Raw genomic sequence first — 21472 nt, forward strand, 5'->3', positions numbered from 1 at the left:
TGAGGTGCACCATGARTATCAAATGATGGGCACCTGGTCTACTTGCACACCAGTACAAAGGTCTCCTTCTGCCACACCTAGACACTGTCTTCGTGTATGCACTAAGGAAGATTACGAAACATGAATGAAAACACCCGCCAGCTCTGTATCAGTTTTACATCAGGCACAAACAACATGAACTCTAAGCTATTTCAGGACCTGGCTAAGATCAGTAACTAAAAATAGAATGGACAGTTGAAGCCAAATTGTAGCAGGACAAGGTTGACTCTGCTGGGGAAAAAGGAGTGATTTTGAAAGTCATATCAACATTCTGCCCTTATAGTCCATTCAGGAAATTTGCTCTCTTATCAATGAAACAGGCCATACCTTGATTTTCTGCATGATTCCTTAGTTTCGGGCTGCACAACGAACAAATCTCAATCTTCAGCTGAATGTGCATCCAGTAATATAATACAGAAATAAAATCCACTTCCTGCTGAGTAGACAGAAAAATAAAATATATCTGATGTCAACACCTCAGAATTATGGAAAGCATTCAGGCATGATGGTTTTAAGAACTGAGATTATATGAACTATAATATATAAATGTATACATGCATACATGCATAAGAAAATAGAAAATCTCACCCTTTTTAGATAAAAACATGCTTTTAAAATTGTAAATGTGGCCAAAGGGCTATATTCCAGAACATCCCCTACTAATTTAATACAGAGAACTGAGAAGKTTTTTAATATTTTGCTTTATTGTGACTCACCCAGAGAACCATACATTATTATTTAAAAATACATTCAGAAGACAGTTTCCTTTAGAAATAATTTAGGAATTTAGAGGAGCTGACTAAAAAGAATTAAATGATAAAAGAAAATAATATAAATCTTATTTCTATACTGAGGCTTCTTTGTTTAGTAAACCTGGTAATATAGAAGCAAAAAACCTAGAAGCTAACTGTAAGATTTGTAGAATGCTATTTAATTTTGGAATGTGGAATTGCTTCCTTGCATTGTTTTTCCTAACCTTGCATTTCTTAATTTGAATTTCCCAGTCTAATCTGTGATCTAAGGTCAATTATATATAGACCTAGTCTCAATTTTATTGCAAACTATATTGCAAACTGGAATGCAGAAAGCAAGAGAGCTATACTGTCTCATATTTAAGTTTTTGCATACTTTTTGGTAATTGGGTTAAAAAATTTGTTGCGAGGACAACAACAACAACAAAGTCAAGAGGGAAAGGACACAAACAGAATTCGTGCAATTCAGCACTGTACAAGAATACTTTTTCTGTACTGATACACCAGTCCTCCCTACTCGTACAAAACAAACAAGCTGGCTTCCTGCCAAGTCATTTCTGAAGTGATTTGAAGGGGAAAGAATCTGCTCTCCACCCTAAAGCAGTCTGTGCCAGGGAAGATATGCAGCTGCTATTGCTACAGTCTATGGATAATGTTGCCCAGAAAGAAATGGGGAGGTGTTGCAGATCATGTTGTCAACAGAACTGGTCTTTGGACTATGGAAAGAACAGCAGCATTGTTTGGTGTTTTTTTCAAAACAACGTTCTAGATATTTGCTAAGTAAAGACAGGATGTAGCAGATGTTGATTATGTTCCATTTAAGAATGAACAGAAATTGTCCTTTGCTTCTGAAGCAACAGACTAAGTAAGGAATCAGGACTTCAGAGTTTCAAGTCTTCACACATCTAAGCTTTTTATATAATTAGTGTAATTTACATTACTCTCTTGTTGGTAAATTGGTCTCTATGACCGTATATACATATGCTTATATGACATCACTAGCAATATCTATGGTGGAAATTCGGATCACAGAATCACTACTATGAGCATCACTGACTTATTAATGATATATCAATTTGTAGAACAGGGGAACATGTAGCAGTGAGCTACTATTCCTTGTTCTTCTTTACAGCTCTCAAACAACAGGAATTTGTGTTCATACTCATAAATGGCTAAGCCTATACATATGGTCAATGTAATTATCACATCTGTGTCCCTCTGCCTGTGTCTACAGTGAGAGATGAAGAGCAGGCCCAGGAGTGAGCTTATGTTGAGCTGTGACTCTTTCATTCACACTGTTTGCTGTAGCTCAGGCTCCGAGTGCTCAGTCTCTGCTCACGAACAGCTGAGCTGCACTGAACGGCGGTGGGACTGGGCAGTAGTGTCTGAGGCACCCTCTACACCCAGCCCCTTCTGCTGACATGAATAACAACTTGTGCCCATGCTAGAACATGTGTTCTTCAAGATGAGCTTAGGCAAAGTCCAGTTAAGTACTGGACAACTGATGCTGTATCAGAGAGCATGGAGAAATGGTGTAATGTAAATCAGGGGGGGAAACAAAAAGATAAATGGCAATAATATCTACCAGACAGTTAAAACAGTTTACATGAAATAGAAACTGATCTCAAACACACAGAAAATGATTCAATATATTGGGATATCTCCTGAATGGCAAAAAGAAAAATGTAGGTCATGGAATTCAAGAAAAGCAAGACAAACTTGTTAGAGAACCCAGGCAAAAGTTTTCACATGTTGAATGGCACATGTTGATGGCACATGTTGAAAAATGTTTGACTATTTGGAATCCATATTTATTGTGACTTTCAATTAAAAAATAAAAAAAATCCAACCCAGTTAACTCAGCTGGCAACGTTAACTGAAACATTACAAAGGCAGAACGTAGTCACTGATACTCCCATCTCAGTGTGCAAAACAGAAAAATGAATGTCTTATTCTCCTATTAGTGAGGGGCTTCTGCAGGAAGAAGAAAAATGAATTGCTCTGAAAGTATGCAACAGGTAACTGTAACAAATATAAGCCACAAGCCTATTGACAGGTGCCATTTCATAGCATAACTTATCTGTTAAAATGAAACTTTAAAGATAAAGCTTGAGATTACTGGAAAAAAAAGGCCAGAGGTAGTGACCTTAAAAAAATAATAAGTACAGTCTTGTGAGAAGACAGGGATCCCAGAACTTCTGTTGGAAGATTTTTTTGCTCTTTCTTTGCAATTCTTCTCTGCCATCAATGACATATCTAGGGGCAGCTCTTACTCCTGGGGATGGTGGAGTCTGATGTTGCCAGAACTTTATGAAGCATGCCCAAACCTTTCTTTGCTCTTTCCTAATACTGACATGCAGTGGCGGCTTATTGCAGTGAAGTTTGAGAGGACAATATCATACAAAACAACAGTATAGGTTATTTATTATCAAGAAAATACTAGCAAGATGAGACTACTTAGCTGTTATACCTTGTAACCTTCCTTGTAAGTGCCCCTTTCCACACGCAGCTTAAGTTGCCATACGCTCATTTTTGTCAGCTTGGGGCCAGCCAGTGAAATCCCCGCTGAGTTCTACTGTGCAGGCACAGGGATACAGGGAACTTGACAGTGCTTTTAAGCACTACTTAAAAAAAAGATAATCTATGGAACTTTGTTACATGTTCTAACTTGTTGCTTAAAACATGTAGCAGCAACTCAGGTTGAGCTTGCAAAGAAACAGGTAGAAGAATTTTACAGGGTGCTCCATAAGGCCATATTTTCTTGTTTTTCAGCATATAGCAACTAAGTACTCTCATCTTGTTAGCACCATATTGAAATGAACATACTGGTTTCATTTTGTGCAATATTGTTATCCTAAACTTCTGTTGTGTTATATGCAAATGGACGTACACACACATGCGTGCAAAGCCCTACTACAAAATTTTACCATGAGACTCACACCAGCTACAAACCGTTAGATAAACCACTGCGACAAATTCACAAATGTTGCTTTGTGGCATTTTTTCCAGTGAAAATGTAAAGAACATTTAAAAGCTGGGGGGAGGGTACAGGGGAGAAAGAGCAAGGGGTCAGTGCTGTGGGCCCAGGTCTTACTCTGCCATAGAATCAGCATTTGGCCGGGACTTTAAACCCAAACTCAGCTCTCAGAAGTGCTTTAGTGTCCACTGTTCAGATATAAAATGCAAGATTCAATCCAATTATTTTGGGGGATAATTTTACTTCACTTGCATCAGAGAACAGTGCTGTCAGAGTATGCTACCTGACCAGTCCAGTGTGAGGAAAGGTAGCACCACAGTGATATAAATCTTCGGTCTACATGTATTACTGCACTATTTAATCTTTACAGAACTGAGGGAGGATTTTTGTGAAATCAAAAAAACTCACAAGATAATTCCCAATACTTTATACAATTTGCATATTTTATCAAAATAGTTATGCAAATTTAAAAGCCTTAGTAGATGAGCAGCAAAATTGTTCAAAGGTCTTTATTAAAAGCCATTAAGTCAAATAAAGCAAAGGAAATTCTATTTTCATTTTCAACTAAACTGATCTAGATCATCATTTTGGGGGGACAAGTACTGCATTCCCTTCATACCATACAATGCAAAAGCTAAATGTGAGCACTCAAATAATTACAGACCTGATGTAAGCTCATCAAAGTTATTTATATGTATAGCAACACTTCAGAGGAAATTCAGCAGAGCCTTATGCACGCATAGTTTACACCCTCTGACTGTATCAACCAAAAACCCCAAACAAGCTTGAGTACAGCAGAGTTTAGGGAAAAAAAGCAGTACCTTATCTGCATAAACCAAAGAGCAGAGACCATATATTCTCTGCCCTTCGTAAGGAAATTTTAAAATCTCCAAAAGGATAAATTATTCTTTTAAAAAGTTTTCCCCCTCAATGAGATTAGAATGAAGCTTAGACAGAAACAGCTTAATTTAAAATATATATGTTTTAATGAAAGATAGGATTGAACCATCATAATTGTTGCAAAACTGAAGTGTTTTAGCTATCATCTGTTACATGAGGAGGGAGTACCAACACTGTTACAAATGTGCAGAAACCAAAGCAGCCAAAATAAAACAGATGAAGTATATTTATAGCAAATATTATGACTTTCATAGATGTATGAAAACCACAAACAAATTCCAAATTGCTCTAAACAGTATGTCATAAAATTGTATTATAGCACAAAAATGTAAGAAATGATTTTACAAAAACATATAAATAAATGTTGTAAAAACTACCATAGGTAATAGTCTGCTCTTGCGGAAAAAACATGACAATGTTCTTGTYGAATTCAGTGGGAGCAGGGTGAGAACTTCTAGGGTGAATAAATTGCTGTGGTTTTGTGAGCTATATACATGAAATGACGTCTGAGCCCATTCTCGCAGCTACCCAGTGTGGCAGCCTGCTGTGCAGTGTCCTGTAGCGGTCAGTATGTGGAGAAGAACAGTTGTACTGGGTGGTGAACCAGCATGGTCACCGTGCCTAGCACTGAGCAGCTGACTGAAAGGCGTAACATTTTCTGACAACCCCTAGAGGAATTAGTGTTTGAGGGTTGAGGATATTAACCTCATTGAACGCTTTTTTCTTACACTCCTGGTTAGCAGGAGGCATAACAAAAACTGCCTGCTATACACCTCTTCCATGCAGGCCTGCACTTACACACGCTGCCACCACTGTTATCACTACTTCCCCTCTCCGGCCTTCATAATCTAGTTAGAGCACTTCGGAGTAGGTGCATTTCAGTATAGGTGCGGCGGTTTGACCATCTGACTGAAATATTCCTTTTAGTATATTGGGAACTAATATATTAGTGAGGGAGGAAACCCTCCTCACTCTGCTCAGTGTGGAAACCAAGCAGTGAAAGCCTAAGGCATGCCATCAAAAGCGACTGCATAAGAAGATCATATGCCATGACTTATATACAAAAGCCTTATTTCTATCATTCTAATGCAAAGACAATGTTATTTAAATGTGCGAGCTTTAACTTTTTTTTCTTAAAAGGAGCTGTAACAGTTTACAGCCTCCAGCATGAAAGAGTGGCTATCAGTCTAAATGTAATTGTATCAGCATAGCTTTTTCCCCCCATGGTTTTTAGACTAGTCTGAGCTGTTGAATTGTGACAAATAAATTGCCATTAGTTTACCTTAATCTTTCAGGACTTTATCCTTACCAAAGCACAAACCAACTTTTGTATTTAAACAAATTCTTGTCAAAAGTATTAACTCATTGATCAAAATGTCTACCTCTCCAGTCAGGCCTATTCGTTCTAATCACATGCACACTAAATGCTAGTTTATCTAAGTGTCTCACAGCAAATCAAGTGTTTCATTGTAAAAGTGTTTTACAGGTGTGGGCCAGGCCTCGTGCAAGCATTGCATCTCGCTGTCCAGTCTTGTCCTTGCTGTGGGCACCTCTGCTTTGCTTGGAACTAACTCAGAAAAAAATTAGTTACTGAAATAGATTGTAACCATTCATTCAAGAACTTGGAGTACAGTGTGCCCTACAACCCTGAACTGGATTTGACATTTAACAGGAAAATGACATAATGAATAGGAAATCAAGAAACTAGAAAGTTCTTTCTTAGGAGTGTTACTTAGAAGGCAAGCTGCTGTATTCCAGATCCACTGCAACAATTTTAAGGATGGCATATACATTGTTAGGAGTGGGTTATTTACACTTTAGGCTCATAGAAACAGTCCCAATACTAGAATCAGGTACAAAGACAACTGGAGGTGTGAAGAGTCATTTACTAATGGGCATTACTACCTGGGGTTACCTTAAATAGTCCATATGCTGCTTTGATGATCTCCTCAAGAAAGAGAAAAACATGATGTCTGCTACCTTCTTAAACATCTTCTTTTCACTATAACTGCGTACAGGACTAATTTCAGAAGTCCCTTTAAAGACAGCCAGGACTTCCAACTCCAAGGGAAAATCACTGCTATGGGAAGATCCATATTGTTCTTAAATGTCGCCTAGTGAACAGTCTCAGCCATGACTCAGCCCTACAGGAGACAGAATCAGCACAGACCACTAGGCCAAATAAGCTTCATTTGATGTTGCTACGGCTTCTTGGCAGCAGGACTGCCAGTGAATTGCCTTTTTGCGAGAAATAACAGACAATTAAATTTTGTAAATGGCAGCTAAGAACAACAGAGATAGTCTCATTTTTGGGTGTGACATAAATGGATATGTTTCATTATCTCAGAAGAGCTTTAAACAAAACCTTTAGTGCTGAAGTGGTTGCTGCAGTTAGTCTTGACTCTGGCTATACACGCTGGGAAAGTGGGAGGAAGAGTTTAAAGTAGTGACAATAACCAAAGAGGCACAGTAGCCTTCATATATTCATAACCAGCAATATCTTAATCATGGATACATTCAGTTTTTTAACCTGTTGCTGCTTTTAAACATTGAAATTGATAATATTGGGAATGTGGCATTGGAGATGCTGACAGGGGACAAATTTAATACAGCTCTCTGTTTCCTAGCAGATTTAAATTATTGCAGTCTTTTCTCTTCTACTTAGGCTTTGTGCTGTTAGGGAACAAAAGTGATTATATAGTTCCATACATGTAATGAAGCCTCTAAAATGCTGCAGACAAAACATATTTACAAAACAACACTCACTTGTATTCTAATGAAGTAATAGCAATTAAAATGCAGGAGCTTTCAAACATATTCTGCCCTTTGATTTTACTTACAAAATAGGTGAGGTAGGTAGGTATGTAGGTATGTTTTGAATTGAATTATAATGCCTACAGCTCTTACTCAAGATAATGGGTCCCCTCACCCACCCTCAGAGTACATAGGCTCAGGGCTAAATCTGCTGAATGACTGTAAGGTACATGGTCACCTCACAGGGAGTCTGAACATTAAGATTTATTTCTTCCCATGTACCGTCTGGACAGCTTAAGCAACTCAAAACAGACCTGCACACTGAGCAGAGAGGCACGCGTAGCTGATCAACAGGAAATGCTAAGCACAGGCATATCTATAGCCCTCAGGAGTGTAAGTGGGCAATCCGATGGTGGAACAGGTAGCAACGCCTAAAGGAAGCTGCTCCTGAGTACAGATGCCAACAATTGCATTAACTTAGCAGTTAAAGTCCTTAGCAGGGAGAAGATCCCTGCTGAGGTTGGTCTCTGCTGCCAAAACTACTTCAATATCTATATGCAACAGTAAAAGAGTAGAAATAGTCCTGGTACGCTGCCGAACATCCCCAACTCAATGAAATGCCCTAACCAGTGTGGTTTTAAGGCTTGGACTTGCAGGTCTAAGACACTGGAACCCAGACGAAAATAGGCCCTGAGGCCACTGGATGTTAGGTCTCCAGATTGAAGTTCAGAGTGACTCTGCGTGACAGGAAGTAACTTGGAGTTGTACCAGTTCCTGCTCCTATGTGAGCGTAAGCAAGATTTAGTCACTAACTTGTTCAGACTGAAACAATTCCAAGCAAGCGAGAGACAGAACTCCAGCAAACAGCTGGAAAACTTTGGAATCAAATAACAGGTGAATTTAGACATTTGGAAGAGTCAAAGGCTGAACAAGGTTTGCTCGCAGCAATTTTAGAATAAGAAGCTTCAAACATGTCAGTCGTGTTTTCAGTGCCAAAGTCCTAATCGGATCAAGCCCTATAAACAATACAGAGTGGAAAACATTATTAACACGTTCGCACTGACAGATCAAAGAATACAGTGAATTCCCAAGGACGCTTTGGCTAAAGAGTCAAGAACTGAACACACATTTCTCATGTCTTAGCCCAGCATTTCCATCAGAAGATTCTTTTTAAGAGTAAAAGATTTATTTCCCAAATCATGTCACCAATAGTGTGTACTTCCTCTCCCCCCCCCCATGGGTCAAATTATTTTTATCAAAGTGTTACTACTCTGAAAACACTGTTTTCTCTTTTATTGTGCTAAACAACCGAAAGAAACTCAGTCTTCCCTTGTAGATCACGTTTTCTAAGTGTCTGATAAGATCTGCTGGTTTGCTCTGGACTCTTTCCAATTAGTACACATCTTCTGAAGTGCTCCAATTCAGATTAGTTTTGGGCACAACACCAGACAGATTAATGAGAATGATAATTATTAATAACTCTCTCAAAACATTTCAGTTTGTGCACTTATGAAGTACACAGTGTAAGTGGAAAGAAAAATAAATAAAACCTTTTAGAAATGTAAGTGTCCCAAAAGAATGCAAATTCAATTCTATCACCTACTCAAGGATGGTGGAAAACAAAGTCAATTTATTTTTCAGACAGTATTTGAAGTCACAGAAAGAGCAAATAACTCACATAGTTTGTTCTGGCAAAGTCGGACAGCATTCAGAATGGGGACAATGATCTAATTCCCCTGGAAGAAAAACAATGAGCCTGTCTGTGTGGAATCAGAACTCACAAACATACAGACCAATACCGAAAGCTGTCATAAACCTGGAGAAGTGAAAAGACATAATCTAATGGTATACTGATACCAGCTCAGAACCAGCTTTACAGAAATTTTACTTGAAGACACATTTCAAGTAATGTGCCTGAATTTAAGGGGGGAGAAAAAAAATGCTACTTTTCAGGAGGTATCTGCTAACATATTTAGAGGTAACATATACAGAGCTGCAATAGGGTGGTTCTTAGCAGATCAGCCATAGTGCACACTAAGCCATATTTTATCCATACATAGTTGGGTGCCGTTTCTCCTTGGCTAAGAAAAATGGCATTTACACTTAGCTCAACGGCTTCTCTAACTGCAACACAGTAATGTATCAATCTTAATATAACTAATTCAGAAAATAATCTATCAGTTCCCTGTTACAAATGGGATCCACTAACTAAATGTAGTTATTGCAATTTGAAATGGTCATATATCTGTTCACACATTCCTGGTGCACGATATAGCAGCTCTCCTGCCCTCCCCGGTAGGGCACACTCTTATACACTTAATAGCATGCTTCTAGGAATATACTCATCAGTGAAAGGAGCTCATCTCAGAAAGACTGGATAGTAACAAAGTTACTGCTAGCAGAAAAACTTGTTTAGTAGCAAAAAGCTTTTGTCAAGATGAAACTTAAGTTGTGAAGTAAATAGTAGACCGATTTTTGTCTCCTTAAAACAATGGCAAAGAATTTTTATTTCCTCCCTGTATAAGACATTTAGGAATTTAGTGGCTTACACAAAGGGCTTATACAAAGTCAGCATTACCAATAATAACCAACACAATTAGGGATGCTCTTTAATTAATATAATACCCTGTGCCTGCTCTCTTCCCCTAACTAGGCTCCAAGTCTCATGAAATTAATTAATGAGCTGCTTCCAGGCTGTGTCTTACTCCCACCCAAAAGCAATAAAAAATTAAATGTATCTCATTTTGAGCCTCTATACTTGCAAAGAGATCAATGGGTAAAGCTGAATTTAGAATGTACGTAAAGCAATAATGATATAAAGCTTAATGAATCTAAACCAACCTAGCCTCCCAGTCGGCTTTTGAGAAGGCTAGATGCTCAGGAATTATGCTATCAAGTTAGGTAGAATTACATTAGTTAGAAATGGTAGAGAAGGAAAAAAAAATCAGAAAATTGAAATTTAGTATTAAGAGCAAAACAAAACACTATCCCTACACATCTTGTTAAATCCTTATAGAACCCTTTACAAAATGTCAACATTTCATTCCACTGAGTAGATTACAAACATCACAGAAATTAAAACCAGTCTTTTCTCCATACTAAGGCAGTTCTTCATTACTTTTCCTCAGTGTGTGAATGACTGAATTCCCATACTGTGACTCTCTCTGGTCCTTCATACTTGTTCTACAATCTAATAACTGTGATTTTTCAGAAGCTTTCTAAGTATAAGAGAAAAACTTTTTTAAAAAAAGTTAACATTTTGAAATTTTTATATAGCAGGTTTTACATTAAACCATGCAGAAAAATAGCACATAAAACTCACACAGACCTTTCAGGCTAGTAGTACAAAAAGCCAATGCTTTAATAACTAAAGTACTGACAATGCTAAAGACTAGAAGAGATTTTAATAACTGACCGTCTTGGGACAAAGAGTCAACTCCTCCAACTGATGATTATAAAATTAATTTAACTCCTTCATAAAGATCATTTGACTTGATTTCTCTGATAGGACCCTATTTAGTTTTGCCAATTTTGTTGGTTCTAATAAGAAATGTTGCTTATACCTCAATTTTCTTATCATTTATTAGTTTGCAGATATTTTGTTATATTAAAAATAAGCGAAACTTCAGAATTCTTTTAAAAGCATGACATTTGTAACTTTATTCATACTAAATCTGTATTTTCAAGCTTTGTTCTCTTAAAGCAAATGTCCTGTCATCTTCATTACAAAGAAATCTATATTGACAGAAGAATCAATTACAACATCTTAGCTGTTGTCCAAATTTTGAGTTTGCTATTTGGCCACTGACAGTGTAGCAAGCACAGCTGCTGAAAAAAGAGAAGTAATATCTTGGAAACAGTAAAGGATAAGCATATGGGCCACTATGGTGTGTAATATTTTAGGAAAGAAGTCTGATTCATTTACTACCAAGAGACTAATTTAATTGAACACAGACAGATTGCCACAGCTTTGCAGAAATCCCAAGCAGTAGTTTGCTAGAGCAAACTCTTTCAGAATACAACTGCATCATGTCTTCCTTGAAAGGGATATTACCTATCCAGAAACATACCCACTTCTTTCTGCATTTCTTAAACATTTCTTTTTCATATAGTGTCTGGCCTTGAACCTTCCTGAATGTATAAAATCATTCAGGTTCAAGGCAAGCTATTATTAAAAACATTAAAAGTGTACAAATCATATGAGTTCTCACTTTGCTGCTGTATGAAACTTTTACCACTTGTGTTTTGTTGAGTACCACTTTTGCTCACTTCCCTCTCTTTACTTTGTATTTTACTGCCATAAAATAAATATGAACATAATCTTGTGTCCTGAGAGAAATCAACAAAATTGGCTTGTGACTTCCCTGAACACTGCAAGACTAGTATGTTCCTTATCAGAGTTAGTGTGATACATCTTGGGAAAGGGAGGAGGAAATATTTGAGAAATGCAAGTTAACCCTCTCTCCCCAAATGTAGTTTTCATTCAATCGTAGTAAAATATATAAGATCATTAGGGACACCGGTCTTGCTAATTGACATTTTTCTACTTACATGCATACAACACAAATTGGAATGTTTCAGCATTTTCAAAATAAACTGTTATTTCTCTGGAAGTAGATATCAAGAAACATCACTGGATATTTTTGGAAATTCATTTTTGAAACATTGTGTAGATAAAAATACTGTAATTAACTGTCTGAAAAGAGTTACATTAGTCAGTGTACCTTTTTTCTTAGTCATTTTCTGGAAAAGGGTTGAAAATCAGTCGTGTCTTTGGGGTTCCAAAATTATTGTTTTTTTGCCGGTAACACTGTTGCTAAATTTAACAAATTAAATGTAAATACTACTTCTTCTAGTTAATCATTCATTTGAGAAAAAACAAAGTAGTATTTGCCTTTTAATTCTAGAGAGGGAAAAAAAAAACCTTCAGAAGAACTGCATCAGTTAAGGTGCATGTTTCATTGCCATATGGTAAATGTTGTTTCTCCCTCAGGAACACTCAGAAAGAATTGCTAGCAGGAATAATAATAATAATAATAATAATAATAATAATAATAGTTATATGCACAGTAATCTTGTTGATTTCTGTTATTTCAAATGATTCATCTTCCATCACCTTTCTCCTTTGACCTTGCTTTTCTTTTTCTCCTGCTTACCACCCTTGAATGTAAGAAAGCTGATGGGTAGTACTATGCTCTGAAAATATGAACCATCCCTGAGGCTGTATTCATAAAGCAGACTTTTTGTGCACAGTATCTCACGTCACTTCTGTAATTCACTCAGTACTTGGTAGAGAGCCAAAGGAGACGCCCACAGTTCATAAACAGGGATGTATACTGCATGCAAGATGGGACTCACCTTTTAAAAACAAACCCAAAAAATCTGTTTGAGCTTATCTTCCACATATATCTTCCAAACACCTTTGCATACAAGAATCTGTGCTCTAGAAAATTTTGAACTAAACCTCATCTTCACAGTCCTACATCAGAGGAAGAGCTATGGATAAACCTGGATTTTTTGAACTAAAAGTCATGGGCTTTCACCTGAAGCAGAGACCCACTTCCCTCCCTCCACTGTACTGCAAATAACTGGGAGGACAGCAGGAAATATTGATTCAGGATTTAATGATTTAGTTGTGAGATATTGCCAACATTTTAGTGAGTATGTCACAAACAGGCCCTCCAAAGCAACCAATGTCACCTAGATGAAAGCAGAAGACAAAACAGAACAGCTCTATCCTCAAACAATGATAAAGATATGTTCTGCCCTCAGTTATGTACTAATAATTACATATTTTAAATTGAATGTGCAGAATGTGAAAGTAAAACTGCAACACATTTTAAATACTTTTAAAGAGTAACAGTACACTGATTTCTGTAATGAACATACAAGTGTTGTTCCACATTAATATTTAATTGGTTAAAAAGACTATTTCTCAACTACGCAATTTTATAAGTCATAATAAAAAAAAAGTTTTAAAAATAACAGAACGTAAGGGTATTATTACTGCTTCTTGTGCCTAAAAGACTTTAAATAGCAAATTAAATATATATGAATGCAAATTTTAAATTTMATTTTAAAATATGCAATATACACAAATTGCTAGTTACCCTTCTCATCGGGAAGATGTCTTGTGGCTGCATTAAAACAGAGAATAATAAGACAGTCAAAAGTAGCAAAGAAATTTCTACGYTAATTCTGAATTTCTAGTCCATTTTTATTAACAGTTTATAATGTCAGAAAAGGAACTGTTCATCAAGATTACTATGTTCTACCAAGGATGGGTATTGCCTTAAAACTGAAACACTTTTAACTTATTTTAAACTTTGAAATTATGCATAAAGGAACAAAATAGCTTACTTGGTGCAAAAGGCTTTCACAAATCATTAAAAAACCTGCACAGAACTATATGTCTATTTTATTTACTATCTGATGCACAGTACCTTGGCCTAATTCTTTTCTCCAGTTCCAGAGCAAAAGAGGATTTCCAGAGACAAGAGGTGTACTAGGACTTGAGAAAAAAGGGCTTTCAGGCAAAAATCCATGAAAGGTCAGAGACACAGGCCAGAAGAAACCTGACGTTCAAGATCTTTGTTTTTCCTTAGAATAAAAAAATGCAATATGCACATGTGCCATATTAAAAGTAGAGCTCTCAGCTCTTAAATAACCATGAACACCGTAACAACCACTATAACGTGAAGACAAAAATCAGACAGTAAAGTCTCAGGAAATACTGAAGTTGAAGGTTTGGATTTCTTAGTTTCTCTGGGTAGTAATCAGAATAACGACCAGGAGAAGACAACAGTAACTTGCTGGTCCTTTTGCAGCCCAGACTGACGCCCAGCTCTAGTTCACTTGTGACATACATTACAATTGCTGAATGCAAGTTACCTCCAGCTGAGAATTTTCAGCTGTGCTGTGTCAGTGGCACAAGAAAGAGAAAAGGACACATGGTCTCGTACAACAAACAAGGCCTTGATTCTCTGATTGTGGTCTCTATACATTTCTCAACCTTTTTTAACTGAAGGAACCTCTTCAGTTCCTTCAGTAACCTCTGGAAAAAACGAACTCAGAGACCATCTTGTGTTTACTGTGCCAAAGTAGTCACAATGGCTTTCTTTTACAGCCAAATAAAAATAAGGATTCAAAATTTATCCTAATTTTTATTCTCCCATTTTGCTTGCCTGTATGAGAGTATGTGTATGCAGGAATTTTTGTTTTTGACTTTGTCCTTTGAGCTCCCTTCTGATATTTTATTGACCACCAATTATCCATAGACTATGGGCTGTACAGCACTGCTTTATATGGTGCTGCAATTAAATCACATCACTCAGTGAGTACTGGAACTAATGAAGCTTGGTCTCTTAAAGATTTGTTTTGCATGGTTGATTGACTTTGGTGCAAACTTCAACTGAAGCTGTCTGTTATGGCAGGCATTATACAGGCTGACTGGCTTATTGTTTACTCTTTCTCCCCCTGCTCCTTATTCTCTTGTAGTTAATAGTGAGCAATTTAATGATGTAGCTTTTTTTTCTTGTTTGTAGCCCTTCCGGGGGACATTTGCAGAAGCTTTCTACTATTTTCTCAGCGTTTGCAGGAATTTATCAAGTCTTCGTAAGGCATGTTTGAAGTTGGCCACTGAATTCAAAAGTTATTATGGAGGGGTAGGGGGGAAATCGCTCAGTGAACATACATTCACTTAATATACACGTTGCTTCCATAGGAAGCAAGGATAAAATAACAGTATTTTGCCATATTCTGATTTTCTTCTCCAAACTTCATTGTTTACTTCTTGGGGAGAAAAAACATTCTCGCTGCTGAAATTTGAGCAGAACAGAACAAACAGCTTCCCTCACCTTACTTATGTGCCCCCCCTTGACCTCATGCCTTCTGGACAACGCTATTCTCTTCCTTCTCCCAGCCCCAAACTGAGCTGCTACGCTCCCAACACTCTTCTGTTTCATATCACTTACCCTCCTAAATTATGGACCAGAGTCCTACTTTCTCCATGTGCCCAAAGAGAGCCCTAACTCTACCCCGACCTCTAAGCTGCACCCTTACTATTACCTGCTCCCAAGCACAGCCAGTCTCAGGCCCACTCCTGAGCCGGAGGTGCAGACATGCTTTACAACAATAGTCCTGTGCCAGGCACTGTCTTCAAACAGTGGATCAAAACTTATCAGCTACAGCTTCAAAAGAGAAGTGAATTTACATTAGTGCACACACTATTTATTGTTACTGTGAAAAACGTTCTTGATGAAAAGATACTGGAGGCTTTGCCTGCATTTCAAATATATTCATATAAGATCTGTTTTTCTGAGTTTAGAAATGACCTTGCAGTACTGAATTTAAAACAAAGCAAATGTGTTTTAAGGAGATGAGACACAGAGGTTTGTAAATAATTTATTTTTGCAAAATTAGTCTTATATCCAGTGCTGTTAAGAGACAGCCCACCAGAAACAATAACAACACATGAAAAAAATGCAAATTCATTGCTGATTCACCAGTGCATCAAGGATGAATAACAAATCTGAAAAGATGACAATATCAATGTATTGAAGTAATTATATTCTCTAAACACAGGGTCACTTTGGAAGGAGATGTTTGAATACAGAGAACCTACATTTTATGGAGCTGTACATAAATTCAGTGGTTGTTACCTCTCTCATTCTCTCACTTTCAACTTAAAATTTTTTGGGCTGGGTGTAGGAAGTAGATTCCCTTTGATTTCCAAATCTCTAGGTTAAGAAAAGATTACCATCTAAAACCAGAAGCAAGCAATTTTATTGATTTCTACTAAGTGGAGTCAAGTCTTYGCAATCTGTCATTCTTGTGTTCTCCATAATGATGCTCAAAAACCTTCATTTTAATGCACTCTTGACAGCAAATTCTTGGCCTCAAGTTACAGCAAGTGTGCCCAAGGCGATTACTACTATATATTATTTACATTGCTACATATGCAAAAAACACATATCAGAGACTGGAACCTTACTGTGTCAGCTACTACACACACAACAGAAGTAGAATCCACACCTCACGTCTTAAATGAGAAGCAACATATACATACCTCAGAGAGATAGGAAGATACACCAGACAGCAAGCAAATGGTAGTTACAGCACTCAGATTCCCTAACCTTTGTAAAACTAGAGAGGCTTTAAAATATACACAGTAAAAAAAAAAAAAAAAAGATGAAAGCAGGATTCTACTTTAAGGATAATGTCAAAAAGTCATATACCACCATTACAACAGAAACCTGCTCCTTACTTCCCGTATGAATATTTTGTAACAATGATGTATTTTTCATATATACTTTTACACAGATATACACACATATATGTATATATTTATATATATAAAAATAAATAAATGTATATATGAYTATATTTTACTCAGCCTGATTTCAGAATGTAATAATTATGGAATCAGAGAAAAAGAATAGACTGAGAGCATGCCAGCAAAGATATTCGGTTGCCATAGGGAGTGTTTATAGTCCTGGAACAGGAGCCAATATTGTACATTGAAAAGCTATTGGTTAAAATGTGTACACAGAGGTGGGAAGACGGACCAGAAACTAAGACTTTCCATCTGTTCCAGCTAAGTTTCCTAATTGCTGGGTCATTCAGCATTACTCTCTTGCACTCCCTCAATGTGCCTCTGTGAAGCTGCACACAGACCACACAGGAGGGATAAAGAATGCCCTGATCCCAAATCAGAAAAAAATTTTTGGTGATCGTATTGCTGTCAGAAGAGAGACTAGTCTGGACCTTCTAAAGCTGAGCAGGGCACAGGATGCAGTTTTTCCAGGTCCCAAGTTCTCTAATCATGGTGATACTGTGGCCTGGTGATCATTGCTATGATGTTTGCCCCGCCTCTGTCCTTATCACAACTGTTGAATTTTTTGTTAAATTCAGATCCTTTGTGTGGTGGGTATGCTCTAACCATGCTTCTTAGATCCAGTCACCAGGGATTTCAGATGATGCTTGACCTACTTTCTGGATCCTAAACAAATACAGGCATAAATCAAGCATCAATTCTTTTGGGGCAACCATGACATTAGGTACTTATTGTACATGCTTACAGATGCCAACCACATCCACTGAAAGACTTGGGTGACTACAGGTATAGGGTTCTGTGGCTTGTGCTCTTGAAGGTAGAACTTTAAGTTCTATCTAAATCCCATTTCAGGTGCTTAAGTGCTTTTCTGGATATGGTCCAAAGAAACCTATTTGAAGGTTTTCTTTTATTCTGTATGAATTTTGTATAATAAAGTCTCCATATAAAGCATATCAACAGTTTCCAGAGAAATCTTCCCTCTACTCTCCTTAAATACTGTTTTTTTGGATTTTTCACAGTTGGAAAATAGAGCTGCACAAGCAACCAACCTAATGATTTGCATTTAAGGCTTCATTATAACCTTTTGCTCAGTTCAAACACCAAAACTACACATATACAAAGACTAGTTCTGCACGCCTGTGCTCAGGTGAAATCAGCCTGTATTTGAGTCTACTAGAGATAGAAAGATTTGGTTTCAGCCTCATCCTCTACTATTAGGTTATTCTTAAGGAATTTTAATTCTTACACTTCATTTTTGCTTTTCTATACAATTTTTAAACTATTCTATAACATCAGGAGATTACAATTTAACACAGTGCTTTTATAAGATGGCTAAGAAATTAAAAAAGAGTGGAAGCCTAAATGGATGTTATTGTATATTAATTTCATGTGTTAGTAGAGACATTCATTTAGAATTTTACAGGTTTCATCCCTATTAAGTTCTAGAAGATTTCTCCACTAGTACAGTTTGAGCAAAACTATTGCCACTCACCTATACTTTTCAATTAAAGGCCAGCAATGCTCACAGCCACACTCTGTGTGGAGGAACAACGATGTTCACTGAAGAGAAAAAGAAAGATATGACTCCAACCAGTACACACACCAGCACGTTACAAGCCACATTTTGCAAAAGCCTATCCTGAAATTCATGCTTGCCAAATGTACGTCGTTCAAACATGCCAGAGAAAAAGATCTACGGATATCTAAGTGCACAACCATTACAGACTCCAGTCTATTTTGTAGATTTCAATTTTGATTCAGAGTTCTCCAAAACTGTCCTTACTTTGCAGGGAAAAAGGGGGAAAAAATGTCAGAAAGACACCCAACGAGACCGTTAAAAACTTTCAACAGACTTGTAAATGACTACTTCAAGAATACTGTGTACAGAAAGTGCTTTTATATWGTATTTCAAGAAAAACTTCATGCAACCACTTATGAGACCTTATCCAAGGTCAGCAGTAGATTTCAACCCCTAAATAACAGCAAAGACTTGAAGTACTGTGTCAGCTGAACCTGCAATTGGAAAAAAAAAACCAACAAAAAACACCCATATTTTCTTGTAACATTAGTTTTCATCACACACCTGAAACAGGCTATGGCTGTTTACATGCTTAATGAGGTAACTAGTAATTTACATTCATTTGCCCTAGACTTCAGCACTGTATAATAGAACCTGTAGTCTTTACTGACCACAGTACAGTTAAAAAAAAAAAAAAAGTTATTTGCAAAATGAAGAAAGTTGTGCCTGTACTTTTTCAGATCCTTAACAAAGTATAACTTAAATGTTTTCAGTTAGTTTTCAATGTATGGCTTCTAACTCTTACACATATATTACTTTTTTTTCTATTCCCCTAAAACTAGTTGAAGAATGAAAGAATCTTGAAGTTTTATAAAACATTTAAAACCAAACTTATGATATTAAGAAACTTGGGACATTTTGCTTTCATAAGTGTATTAAATGTCTTCTAAGAGGGAATAATACTCAGAATGTCACTATTCCCCAGGGCGAGACAACTGTATGACAAAGCTTGTTTTGAAACAGGGAAGAGGCAAGCCAGAGAAGCCCATAATTTCTGCATAAAATATTGTTTCAAGTCACACACTTTTTATGCTTCATAAGGCAAGAAAAAAGCACCTAGCAATTTTACACATATAATCTATTCAAAAAAATAACATTCATATTTTCCAAGTATCAGTATCAGGCTACTTATATTAGCAACAGGCAAAGCCTAGGAAGAGGAGGACTTCAGTAGAGCTATTAATAGCTTATGTGCAGAGCAGAATCAGAAAAAGCAAGAATCACAGAACAAATACTTTAAAACCAACTTCCCCCTCTCTTCAGCCTACCTTTACGTTTCAGAAGACTGAGAAAAGAGTTGATCCATCTTAAGAAACTTGTAATAATCACTATCCTCTCTGCAATTACAAACTTTTACTGTAAACCATGATGGAGCTTCTGCATATTTACCATTTACACCTTCACCTGCCTTTGGCTGCAGGCAATGCAATGTTGCATTCAAAGGAAAGTTCCTAAATATAAACTTTTTTCCCCATTAAGAAGTGTCCCTCCTTAAAGTACTGGTGTTTTTCTATGTATTTCTATTAGATTGTTTTACACCACAACAAAGAAAAAAATAAGAAACAGAGAGATGGAGCCTACCAGCTGAATCTGAAAGGATTACCAAAGGGTAGTAATATTGGTGTCCTATTTTAAGTTAGTAGTTAATTTTGCGCAAACTCAGGACAGAAGTAGGATTGTAATTTTCTTTAAGTTTTAGTTGATGTAGAGAAACTATATTTCTTGAATTCTTCAAATCAAACGGATTAATGAGGTTAATTGAAAACAGGCAGTCTTACTGCCTGTGATGAATTTTGTCCGCAGTTTACATCTCCTGTTACAATTACTGCATGCAAATATTTGAACTACCGTTGTTTTCAAGCATTTATAGTAGTATTATTACAAGAAGACCTAGTTTATCTTTCATAAAAGTCTAGTCTAAGGTATTTCCTAAAATTGAACTGAACATAATGATTTTTTTCCCCAGACTTTGTTGATTTTGTATAAAGAATGAACAGGTTGGAAAGTAGCATTTTTAAGATCTTCACTTTTGTTTCCTGTAGGAATTTACATGCCCAGGCGAGCCTGTTGGCCCTTTGTCTTTTCAAAGCAAAAAAACACCAGAGTTTTTTGGAAATTGCTTCAGGGTCTCATAGCGTCCRCTTTTCTTCCCTGGGATTAACAGTGGTGCTCGACTTTCTGAGGCTACCACTCAAAGGCTGTGTTCATACCCAAGGGTTCGCGTTATCACTGCCTCCATATGTCATTCGGTACGAAGCTAAAGCTCCATCAGCCGTCGATGCAAGACACGAGCCTCCCGCGCTCGGACACACAAGCGCTTTCAGGCCTGTCAGCGCGCAGGGAGGAGCCGCCTCCACCGCCGCTGGGGTAACAGGTAACTCGCGCCGCCCTAACGGCCCTCGCGCGCGCCGGCTCCGCCGGCCGCCTGCCCAACCGCCCAACAGCCGTCGCGGGCGGTTGCTGCCCCACCGGTCCCTCCAGCTCCCACGCAGGGCGGGGAGGAACCGACCTTTTTTTCCCCCCCTCCCAAGTATGGAAAAAGTATAAGTTATGCAAAGGGCGGGAGACGAGGCCGGACGCAAGGGGAAGGAGACCAACTAGACGGATCGTGGAGGCTCCGAACCGGGCAGGGTGCGAGGGCCGAGGGCGACCGCAGCAAAGCCTGCCGCCCGGGCGCAGCGGCCCTCGCTGCGTGCGCAGCGCGGCGCAGCAGGGCGGGAGCAGGCGCCCCTCCTTTATCACTCGCGCACCGCCGGGTGTGCTGGCTCCCAGCGCCGCTCGCCGCAGAGCGGCCTTCTCAGCGGGCAGTGACTCACAGGAGCCTCCCTTATCCTGCCCGTGCACGCTCTGCCCCGCGGACGGTACCCCGGCGCCGCCGCCCGGCCCCTCCTCCCCCGTCCACACGGGGCTTGATTCCGCCCGCTCCGCTCTTCTCCCCGGCGCAGCGCCCAAATTGGTTCAGCCCGGGGCAGGCGCTAGCAATAAGCCCTGTCCCCTTGGAAGAGCCTCGGCTCAGACTCGCCTCCTCCCTCCCTCCGCCGCTGCGCATAACTTGGTTCCGACCGGGCCCTCTCGCCCGGGCGGCGGCGGCCGCAGCTCCACAAGTTCCTGCCGCCGGTGCCCGGGGCGCGCGCACG

General features: G+C 38.3%; 1 protein-coding gene and 1 long non-coding RNA gene across 4 annotated transcripts in view; one reads left to right on the forward strand and one right to left on the reverse strand.

Annotated features, from left to right (window-relative positions):
* LOC112973029 overlaps positions 1-21472 on the reverse strand; it is a 44901-nt gene that overhangs the window by 22307 nt on the left and 1122 nt on the right. For all 3 annotated transcript variants that reach the window (XR_003255859.1, XR_003255858.1, XR_003255857.1), the window contains exon 2: positions 367-472. This is a non-coding gene — a long non-coding RNA (uncharacterized LOC112973029). The remainder of the gene's footprint in view (positions 1-366; positions 473-21472) is intronic.
* Positions 20180-21472, forward strand: part of WWP1 (WW domain containing E3 ubiquitin protein ligase 1) — a 64531-nt gene continuing 63238 nt past the window's right edge. Inside the window, exon 1 of the mRNA XM_026080373.1 lies at positions 20180-20709. The gene's annotated coding sequence lies outside the window, so the exon portion shown is untranslated. The remainder of the gene's footprint in view (positions 20710-21472) is intronic.

The sequence above is a fragment of the Apteryx rowi genome, unplaced genomic scaffold (genome assembly GCF_003343035.1).
Source record: "Apteryx rowi isolate R43461 unplaced genomic scaffold, aptRow1 scaffold_516, whole genome shotgun sequence".
NCBI lineage: Eukaryota > Metazoa > Chordata > Aves > Apterygiformes > Apterygidae > Apteryx > Apteryx rowi.